This window comes from Diorhabda carinulata, chromosome 3 (assembly GCF_026250575.1).
Source record: "Diorhabda carinulata isolate Delta chromosome 3, icDioCari1.1, whole genome shotgun sequence".
Classification (NCBI taxonomy): Eukaryota; Metazoa; Arthropoda; class Insecta; order Coleoptera; family Chrysomelidae; genus Diorhabda; species Diorhabda carinulata.
The window spans coordinates 18,851,149-18,861,817 of NC_079462.1; the positions used below are offsets into that span (position 1 = coordinate 18,851,149).

Below are 10,669 nucleotides of genomic sequence, written 5' to 3' on the forward strand. Positions count from 1 at the left end.
AATGAGTTTAATTGAAAAAAACGGTCATCTCGAGGAGTTAAAACTGAAGGACGTCCTTGTCCAGGCCTCCTAGAATGTGAACCAGTCTCTCGAAATCTTTGTATCAATTTGCCAATGATTGTGTGGTGTACGCCAAACAAGTTTGCCACTTCACGATAACTTTGTCCCTGTCCAACTAACTCGGCTATTCTTCCAGCTTCGCGTTCACTTAACTGCCTAACTCTATTCATTTTTTGTTTAACTAGTCTCGACTTCAACACACCTTGATTGAATTAAATTACTGCTGTCCACAAGTTGGTACAACAATAGAATGAAAGAAACATTAAAATATGTATAAAATTAAAATTTTAAAAAACCACAAAAACAGTTATTTGGTGATAAGAAATTTTGCATTACATTCAAGATAAATTTTTGTGATAGAAAAAAAAAGAATGCCAGAAGATTAACATTTTAGGTTTTGATATTGAAATAAAGGGTGGTGTGTTATTCATGGCCATGAGTTTATATACTAAAAACAGTTATTTAATAAGTATTTACAAGGCCTCTTTATATACAACGTTGGGCGTTTGGTTTGTCGGGATGTTTACAAATAATTTATTTGATTCACTCACTCGGGAGAGAACAATGTATGGTTGACCGTGTGAGAAGCGTAGAGTCTGCTCCTGTGCTTTATTGATAGTCGTTGCATAACAAAGACTAACTGGGAATTAGCCTCCTTTGAAATTAAATGCAAAGTTGTTTGGGATAAGAGGCATTCTTGGTATAATCACCCGCGTTTGCCGCTCACGATCAGCTTTCAATCGGATATTTCTTTGGGTGGCCGTTTTCGCGGACATGAAATAACATTGCGCTCTCGATCTGTGTTTAGTTGAGTTTCCCTTTCGGTAAGGGTTTCTAAAGAAAACGACTTAAAGCTTGGTGTTCTCTAACCATAGCAAGTCTAGTTTCTCGATCCTCATTAGATTCCTGAGGTCAAACTAACTTTAATCTCCTAGCACTTTTAAGTATTGAGGTAGATTAGACCGTTTTTTAGGCATTATTCAAGATTCCTGAAATAAAATAAAAAACTAATTAGGAAGATGTCTAACTATCAACGCTCAATGAATACAAATGTGGGTAATCCTCTAGAGTTAACTTTTTTTAATAAAAAAGTATAATACTTATGAATCAAAAATTAATTTTATCACTGAAAACCTTCTTTAATCTGAATATTGTGTGATAGCTTCATTCAGTCCATTTGTATTTCCTAAAAAACAACAAATAGCTATTAGAAGTGGTTTTCATTTATTAACCTTATTTTATTTTATCAGATATCAGATAACAGTTTATTTTATCAGATATCACCTGAAAAATAATTTCGCACACTAAACACAATTTATCTGTGTCGTCGAACGAAACACAAAATAAAACCCGTGACAATTATGACAGTCTACCTTCATTTGTTACTCGAATTGAAAAAGTGCCATCTGTACAAATTTGGTCGAATCAACATGTGACATGCGAGATAAGGTGTTAGCGTTGGGCTATGTTATAGCATAAAAATATCTTACAGCATGAAATAGATACAGAATAGGTTCGTTAGGTTGCGCTTATAATATCAATACTACAATTATGGCTAAAATCATTTTTTTATTTATTAATTTTTCCATGGCAACGACTTAATATCGAATACATCCTAGGTACTTACTTACATGTTGCTCAAATTACGCCGAAGGCAGCCGCGAAGCTAAGAGCCAAACAAAAGTTTAAAATTAACTTTAGATCAACAAAACTTTTTTTTCGGACACCAATTTTGATCAAATATAGCCTAAATGTTGCTCCAGGCTGAGCTGAAGAAATTAGTGAAAGTTTTATGAAAATCCGTCCATCAGTTCTAGAGATTATCGTGTAGAAACATACAGATAGACGGACATTTTCTTCAAACCTTGTATTTTTTGTTCAGCTACACTTCATCACCTACATTCATTTTTTTTTGAAAAACAAACCAATGGACAGACACGCCGATTCTTCAGTTTTATTATAGTATAGATTGCTTCTGAATGAGTGTAAATAAGCGTTAAATATAATCTGAAACGCAATAAATTGGAAACTTGTGGAAAATGAGTAGGATTCTGACTAAACCTCTCCTCATCTAATGAAAAGGAGTTAACTCCATCTAAAGCTCAAGCTTGTCCTTGTATCTGTCAGCTGCCACTGGATTTTCACTTTGCAACCTACTCATGTTTGATAAACTTGATTGCAACAGTGCAAATTAATGTCAGAAAAGCACAAAGTAAGACGTAGATCATGTTTTGCACAATTATGAATTTTAAAGATGAACCACAGCTGATGTATCCTCTTTTAAAAAAATTAAAGATAATTATAAAAACATACAGTTAAAAACAAAACTGCTCGTATTCTATTTATCTACTTAAATCCTTGAATAATATCCATTAGACGAGGCCACTTTGACAAGACTAGAGCTTAGTTATCCACATAATAAGAACTATTGTCTCGTAGAAACTTTAGTCAAACTTTACCTTCTCTTTGTTTCCTGTCAATTAAAACCTCAAATCTCAGTTTTTAATTTTATCAGACCCCAGTCCATCATTCTGTACTCACAGCTTATTAATTTATTTTGTTATATTATTTTTGAACTAATGTATTTTATACTTTTCTTTAATTTCTTATTTCTTAGACCTTTTGATATATTTGTACTTTTAAATGTTCTGATTTAAAATTAGTTTCTTTTATAATTATACGAGTATAATTGAAAATTATAGAAGAAACTAATTTTATATCAGAGACTCAAAGTATATTGATAAGCAGCATGTAATTGTATCAGTGTCAAGATTTTATGATTTATTTCTTTCCAAAGAGCAGTGGGCCATTTTCAAACTAACAAGCAAATTATATGTCAAATAAGTTGAGTTTAATTTTAATTTTGAAATATTTCCTCCATTTTATTGTATCATCTACATTCAAAATGAAAGTTTGTAATACATGTAGATAATAGTTTCGATGTAGGTATTTTTGGATAAAAATTGTGATATGGTTCAATTTTGCTTCGATTTAGTTCCTTCAAAAGTTTGCAAATGTGTTGGCTACCTTCTAAACATACCAAGGAGAAGGAGAGCAGAAGAATGTGAAAGTTTTAATACTGTTGATTCTTCAAGCTTCGATATAGGACCACCACGTGAATATTCTATTATTTCTAATCCCATATTTACATCTAAATGAAGTGTACTGTGAAAATTTATGGATGCTCCTAGAGATTTGGGATTTGTTTTAATCATCTGGATCAATGTAGGTTTCAAAGAGGTGGTTTCAGAAAAGCGACTGGATTCATCAGTCAGCGATATTGAACGTGATAAGAGTGTATCATTGATAGAATTCAGTAAGGTTGGTTAGGTTAGGTAAATTAAAATAAAACAATTATGTTATGAGAAACTTTTAATTGCTTTTATATTTTTAACCCATCGAATACAAATAAGTAGCGGAAAACTAAAGTTGAGGTTACTATCAATTGTTGATATAATGTATCTCACTGACTCGACTTCGTTTTAATTGGTGTCTTCAACAACACCGTGTTCTGTATTGGTAAAAATGATCCCATATTCAATATTTAATCCTGAAATAGAAAAAATGAACATTTTATCAAAAGAATGGAGCGATATTTAGAACAATGATTAAAATACTTATTTTAGGTACCATATTCACTCAAGAACTTGGTGAAAGGTGAATAAATATGAAAATACTCGGAATTGAACAAAAACGAAGATTTTGTATTTCTTTGATGTTTTGTCACTAATAAAATTTTTGACGCAACCACAATATTTGATATTTGACAACCCACTAATATATCGATCTATCCTCTAAGTCGATAGATACCTCAAACAAAAAGTGCATGTCTTTGTGAGAGACGATCACATCTTTACTTTGCAACAAGATGAAACTGCAAATATGCTTGCGAAGGAGTTGTTAGACATTGGAAATAAATAGTCGCGGTAGACTCCTCGACTCGACTCAAAAGAGTCTGTTTTCTGAGAGATACATATTGGCGGCGAAAAATAAATATGTCGAGGATCTCAATGCGACAATTGGTTTCCTTCAAATCAGTCGACACCGTTATGAACCAACATGACGTAGACAACTATCCCACGGAGTTTTTAAATTCACTGAAATTGCCTGGATTACCTCCTCATGATTTGCAGTTAAAAGTAGGATCAGTTGTCATCATCCTGTGTAACATCAATCAACCTCGACTGTGCCATGGAACAATACTAGCTGTGAAAACGGTTATGAATAACGTCATTGAAGCAACAATCATAAGGAAAATACAAAAGGAGAGGATGTCTTGATCCCTCGTATAGCGATGATTCCAACGGATTTTACCATTCGATTGTAACCGTTTACAATTTCCGGTTGGAAGTTTGCGGAATCAACTTGGAGTTTCCCTGTTTAGCGCTTGGACAATTATACGTCGCGTGTTCGGGCGTCGGAAAACTGTCATCTTTGTTTATTAGGCACCACAAAAAAAACAAAATATAGTTTCGTAAAAAGCTTTAAATTGATCAACACACTGTACTATAACTGTGTGTCTTTCAATATCAAATTGAAACCTTATAAATAGCCAGTATTTTAGAACAACTCTGTTTGGTAGGTAAGCAACATCATGTGTAATAATAAATTCATTTATACCGAGCATTTTTTTATTCATTTTAATTAAAAAATGATTCCTTTTGTTTTTTTTTTAATTTATTTTATATAAAATATATCGATTGAGGCAGTAAGAAGTCTGCCGGGTCAGGTAGTAACTGGTAAACAGCGTTTAATATTTTTTGAAATTTCATTCTGACAGTAGCTATCATCTCAAACATTAGTATGTAATAACTAAATATTGGAAAGAACACTATAATTTTATAGATCATAAAAAAATTGTTAATAAAGAGGATAATGATCTCATAGTAATTATTAATAAAATTCAATTCATTCCACAAGCTGTCCTTTACATAAAAAAATTTGCATTTTTAAAAATATATTTTATATAGTTGTGCAAAAAATGACAAACGTCAAATAAAATAAATTGAATCCTTCACAAAAATTCAAAAAGCATAATAAAAATGACTATTTATTTTCTATTGAATTATAAAGTATGAAGTAACTAATTCAAATTTATTGCTCCGTATTATTTGAATAAAATTATCTGATATTACATAAATTACATACCGTTTAGCAGCATGGTCCACAACACGGACCACATGGAGCACAGCATGGGAAGCAACAGGGGTAATACACGCAAGGGACGCAGCACGGGTAACAGCAAGGGATGCAGCAAGGAGCACAAGCTGGAGGGCAGGCGGGTGGGCAACAACTCATTTTAGATTCGTTTAATTTTCTGCTTTTCTTATTTTAAAAACACTTGTAAATTTTGTATGTGGTTTGCCGAAAATTAGAAATGATTAATGATACTGTTTATTGAATAGTCAAGGATACAAAATTGTTTTCAAGGATGCCAAGGTTTTGTTTAACTTAATTATGTAAACCAATAGAAATCTCGGATTATTAAAGTGCTGCGTTCGGATATTATACTCGGGGATATTTATCACACTATGTCATTCTACTTTAAGTGAAATACAAAACACAATGTAAATCATATACGGATAAATTCTATGGACATGTATGTCAGAATACAGATAGAAACTATACTTAAATCAGTAATTGAATACTAAATATTTGAAACTTTATTTAAAAAATCAACATAGATAATTTGGTAAACAATTGTTTGAATATATCTTAAACTATGCAGAATTGTCAAGTACTTCTATGGAAAGCAGTAAAGGAAAAGTGTCCAAACATCTATTGGAATTTACAACAACCAGTGAAGATTTTCAATTTAGTTTCTTTATTTTCTGATTCTTTTTTTGTGGGAATTCATAATCGACTTTAATTACTGGAATAGAATAGAAAAAAATTTCAGTTTTTTCTAAAATAATTGGAATTTTTATAAGAGAATCGAAAACCATTTTAGAAACGTAAAGCATTGAAAAAGCCTTAAGATTCTTTTGGAATAATTTGAAGGGGTCAAGAAAATATAGAATTGTGCATCTTTTTTATTAGGTTGCAACTTTGTTAGCCTCATTCTTCATGTTGTGTTATATTTCTTTTTTTACCAGTAAATCATTAACAGCACTTATTTCACATTCAGCTAAATATAAGGATACAAACGGTAGCACTAGCTCTATTGCACATTTTGTTGAATTTGAGTGTTTGATTTCTGTTTCCTCCCAAAGCCATACCATCCCTTATTTTATATTAAATAAATTTTCAACTGATTCATCATTTTGCAATTCTATGCGTTCTTCTTGATACTAAATAGTTGATGTATCAGATAATAAATTAATCTTCAGCAGATAGAATATTCAAATGATTGACATTGATAAATAAAGCGGTATTAGTCACTTTACATTTTTGTAGCCCTAATTAGATGGAAACCTAAAAACCTAAACGCCTATGAAAATATCATACACAATTATGACTTTGATCTAATCTTAAATTGTAGAAGATTTAGATAGGTATTCTTCGTGCAGGGTTTCCAATATTCTTTGATTTAAGATCCAGACACTACGTAGCTTGTACATTATTTTGTACACACGTCCAAAAGTGCAATTTCTAGGTAATTCATACAGTCATACTATTTTCCTTTTTTGTATATTGGCACCATTATAGCAATATTCCATACCAGTTACTATTATTATATTTATTTCACTTTCCCAGTAAAAAAGTATACTAATAACATCTTTTTTTGATAACAGTTTTTGGTATAATCCTTTATGTATTTCAGGATTTTTTAAATTTTGAGCAATCAATTTAGTATCTGCACAGTTTATGATGCGACCTTAACTGATTTTGGTAAATATCAAAAATTGATGGAAACTGGAATATACATTAAAATTTTATTCTCCAATTAGATTTTGTTGGGTGAGAAAAGATAAAAATTTAGTGTTTCCTCTACCTAAATACTATAAAAAATGAGTTATTTTTCTTTGGTCACGTGAATTAGCTCAGTTTTTTGACAAATTAGTCACGCGAAAAAGATCCCACTCTTCCACAGAATTACAAACCAATAATTTGGTTACCTGAGTAAAATCGCCGAGAGAGGATTGTAAACGAGCAAACAAGAGTTCTACACACAATTCCAACGAAAGAGTTCAGAAAAGCGAAAAGAACACAATACTGAACAACAAGTTTTGAAACTTGTGGAATGTATAACTCAAGGTTTCATTCAAAAAGAAACCACAAGATTGATTTTGATTTCCCTCTCTTTATAAGATGAAAGGAACAGGATTTACGAAATTCATAAACAGAGGAAACTCCAGGTTAAAGTGGCAAATGAAATATCGGAAGTCAGGGAAAAACTGGTAAGAATACCGAGGCGGACAATTCTATAAACCACGCTGTATAATATCAACAAAGTGGACTAGCGAAGACGGTAAACAGTCTAATACGCAGACTACACTGCAATCGCAAGGAGTCATATAACGAAAAGACTCCAAAACGTCACAACGAAATGTGAAAGATAGAGATATACAGCGACGAAACGCAATCCGTCCTCTACAAGAAAAGAAAGAGCCGCCAACCCGATAGGAAGATTAAAATCAACGATGCAGATATCTAGTGAATGATCAAGGCCAAATACCTAGGCGTGACAATGGACTAAGGATTCAGTTTTAACGAACACGTTAAGAACCAAGTTGATTTACATTCAAAACGAAGGCTCAACAAAACATCTTGATATGGCAAGCAATTAAAGTTCACTGGACCACAACCTGCGAAGAAATGGAACCACAAAAAAGTAATAAAGACACAAAACTACACATAATTTAAGCAATAGCAACAACAATCATGAACCTCGGATTAGATTTTTTCTCACCAATTAAAGGTTATAACTGAGGCGGCGAAGACAACACACTTTACGAAGACTAAACATCGGCGACGATAAGGGTGTAGCCACCAGAGCTAACCCCTCAAAATCGAGGAGACTTCCTAGAGTTTGCCACAGAACTAGGGGGAGACGAAAGGTACTAAGCGTGAATAAGATGAGGTTCTATTGAAATGACAGAGAGTGCTTTTTTGCATCCATTACTAGACTTTGTTTAGGGGTGGATGATTAACGTGACGAACTCATTTGTGTGTGTTAGAATATTGTCAGTTGTTTGCCATTAACTTTGTCGTATTTAGAAGGCAGTAGACCCTTTGACTAGATAGGATACAATTATATAAATGGCTATTACCTCCTTGCAACCCACAACCATCAATTTCAAAATAGACAACAATTTGTACCTTATTTTTTAATAAACAAAACACGTACTTTTTGAAAAATCAACATTATATTTTCATTAATTAGAAATAAATAGAAGTGTGACATATCTATCACATCGAGCTATTATTTATTTTTTCCTATGTGGTTAAATGAAATGAAATATTTGAAGTGGTAATTTTTTTGTTGAGGCATAAAGATAGACATTTCTTACTTGGGAGAGTCCTGTACACTTAGGCAATTTGAAACTAATCCTTTATTCTGACCAAACTAGCCAGTGCCCTACTTGATCTTGACGTACCTATTGTAGTAGGATGAAAATGTTGCATAGTACCACTGTGGTTTTTAGCCTACCACTTTCGCGGTTTCCTCTGTCCAAGTTTGCACAAAGCTTCAGCTACCCAGAGTTTGAAATCTGTCGAATCCATATCATTATCATGAATTCGTGATTGTTAGATCTAGTAGTTGGTGGAATACACGTACTTGCGACCTTTTACTACTACAACATTTTATATTATCCCATGATATTGTCACTAACTATCTTGGACAGATCAATACTGACGTATCTCTTATTTTTTTATAACATCGAACCGGGTCCTTGGGCATTTCATCTACGAAATTCGACACCATCAAAACAACTTTATGGTCTTTCCAAGCGACATTTAAAATTTCAATACTTTCAACAATGGTTTAAAGTCGGAATTATCACTTCATTAGCATCAATATCCATTCCATCTTCACTGTCTTCACCAGTAAGGAGAAAGTCAATAATTCCATTCTCACGAAGGTGATAACACTTTGAAGATATCTTAGCAAAAATAATTTTTTAATAGCTATACCATGAATAGTTTTTACCCTTGCTTATCAATGTTACATAACATATGTCACTAATATTTTTAGGATATAATAAAATAATATATTACTTAATTAAAGTTGTAAGGAATCCATTATGCACGAAGTGAAAAATTTTATGCACGAAGCCGCGAGTGAATGAATTTCATGAGTGCGTAATAGGCTTCCAACTCGTGTAACTGACTATAACTTTTCTACGCCCATTCATAGCATACTACTTAAGAAAACGTGTCCTATTTTTAAAGAAATTGCATAATGTGCTGCCTACATTTAGGGGCATCACTCTTTCAATCCTGAATATATTTGACTAATGCTAAAAGTTTTTATGTTTTTTAATTGACTAAATTTGTGTAAATAGACCAAATAAAGTCTTACGTAAATAAAAAATTGATTGTAATTTAATTAAATCAAGAAGTTTAAGTTTTCATCTCAAAACGCACGTGCATGTTATGAGATCTCATTACGTGTATGTTATTGTTAAATGTCATTTACAAGGAATATTGACAGTGCGATTTTGACGTTTACAGACATGGGCGTAGGAAAAAATTGTAACATACTTTCAAAGATCTAATTTTAGGCACTCAATTATTTAACTGAAAACAGCGTTAAGTTAGTTCAACAAACTATTTTTTTACGAATTTCCAATTTTTGACACGTACCAACTTGCAACAGAGAACGAACTATTGAAATAAAGTTTCTATAATATACTAGTAACGCTATCTTTGTGTCGTTTATTATTTCGAAAGTACGGTATGTAATCGTAATGGTACATTGAGATAAAGTGAAAAGAAAAGTTCGTATGGATTCTGTACTATCATTTTTAATTTGTTACAGAAATGTCATAAGGTCGACAGCTCGACCATTGTAGCCTGAGACTTCAAATGCGTAGACAAAGAAAACAGACAACAAGCGAAAGATAATGATAACAATATTATGCGTGCGAGCTGGAGTCAGCAAACGAATATAAATGTGCATATTTTTTCAATTTTACTTGAATATAAATCCTAATTTTATATATTAGTTACGTCTTGTAATTGTCTTGAAAGCTGAATAGCCAGCAGTTTAAAAAATCCCAAATAAAAATTACTAAGTATTTTTTTAAATCTTTGTTCAATTTGAACTAGAGCTCAATATTAATTTGTGACACGCCTCGCTAACACAGCTTTGTAAAACGAGTGATGGTATAATGAAATATTTTTTATTTATACAGTGCATAATACGAGATTTTAAGATATTGACAGAAGTATTACTAAATGTTTACATAGAAATAACATGCAAAATGTGCCTAAATACGGAATTTTACCACAAAAGTATTGAACAATATTACCAGAAAATTAAATCTCTTAAAAGTCCTTGAAATACAAGTAAATATTTAGGTAATCTTCTTAACGACCAAATAGATATCCACCATTCACCGTTATTAAACCTATTCACCTAGAATAAGTGATTGTTTGGAATGAATTTCCTGGTAAAGTTGTTCAATACTATTTTGTTAATATTAGTAGAATTCCGTATTCA

General features: G+C 32.0%; 1 long non-coding RNA gene across 1 annotated transcript; it reads right to left on the bottom strand.

Annotated features, from left to right (window-relative positions):
* Positions 1-3,414: 3,414 nt before the first annotated feature.
* On the bottom strand, positions 3,415-5,499 carry LOC130891302 (uncharacterized). Its single transcript, XR_009058880.1, has 2 exons — positions 5,209-5,499; positions 3,415-3,610 (listed from the first exon to the last, which is right to left on the bottom strand). It is a non-coding gene; the product is annotated as an uncharacterized LOC130891302 (long non-coding RNA).
* Positions 5,500-10,669: the final 5,170 nt, after the last annotated feature.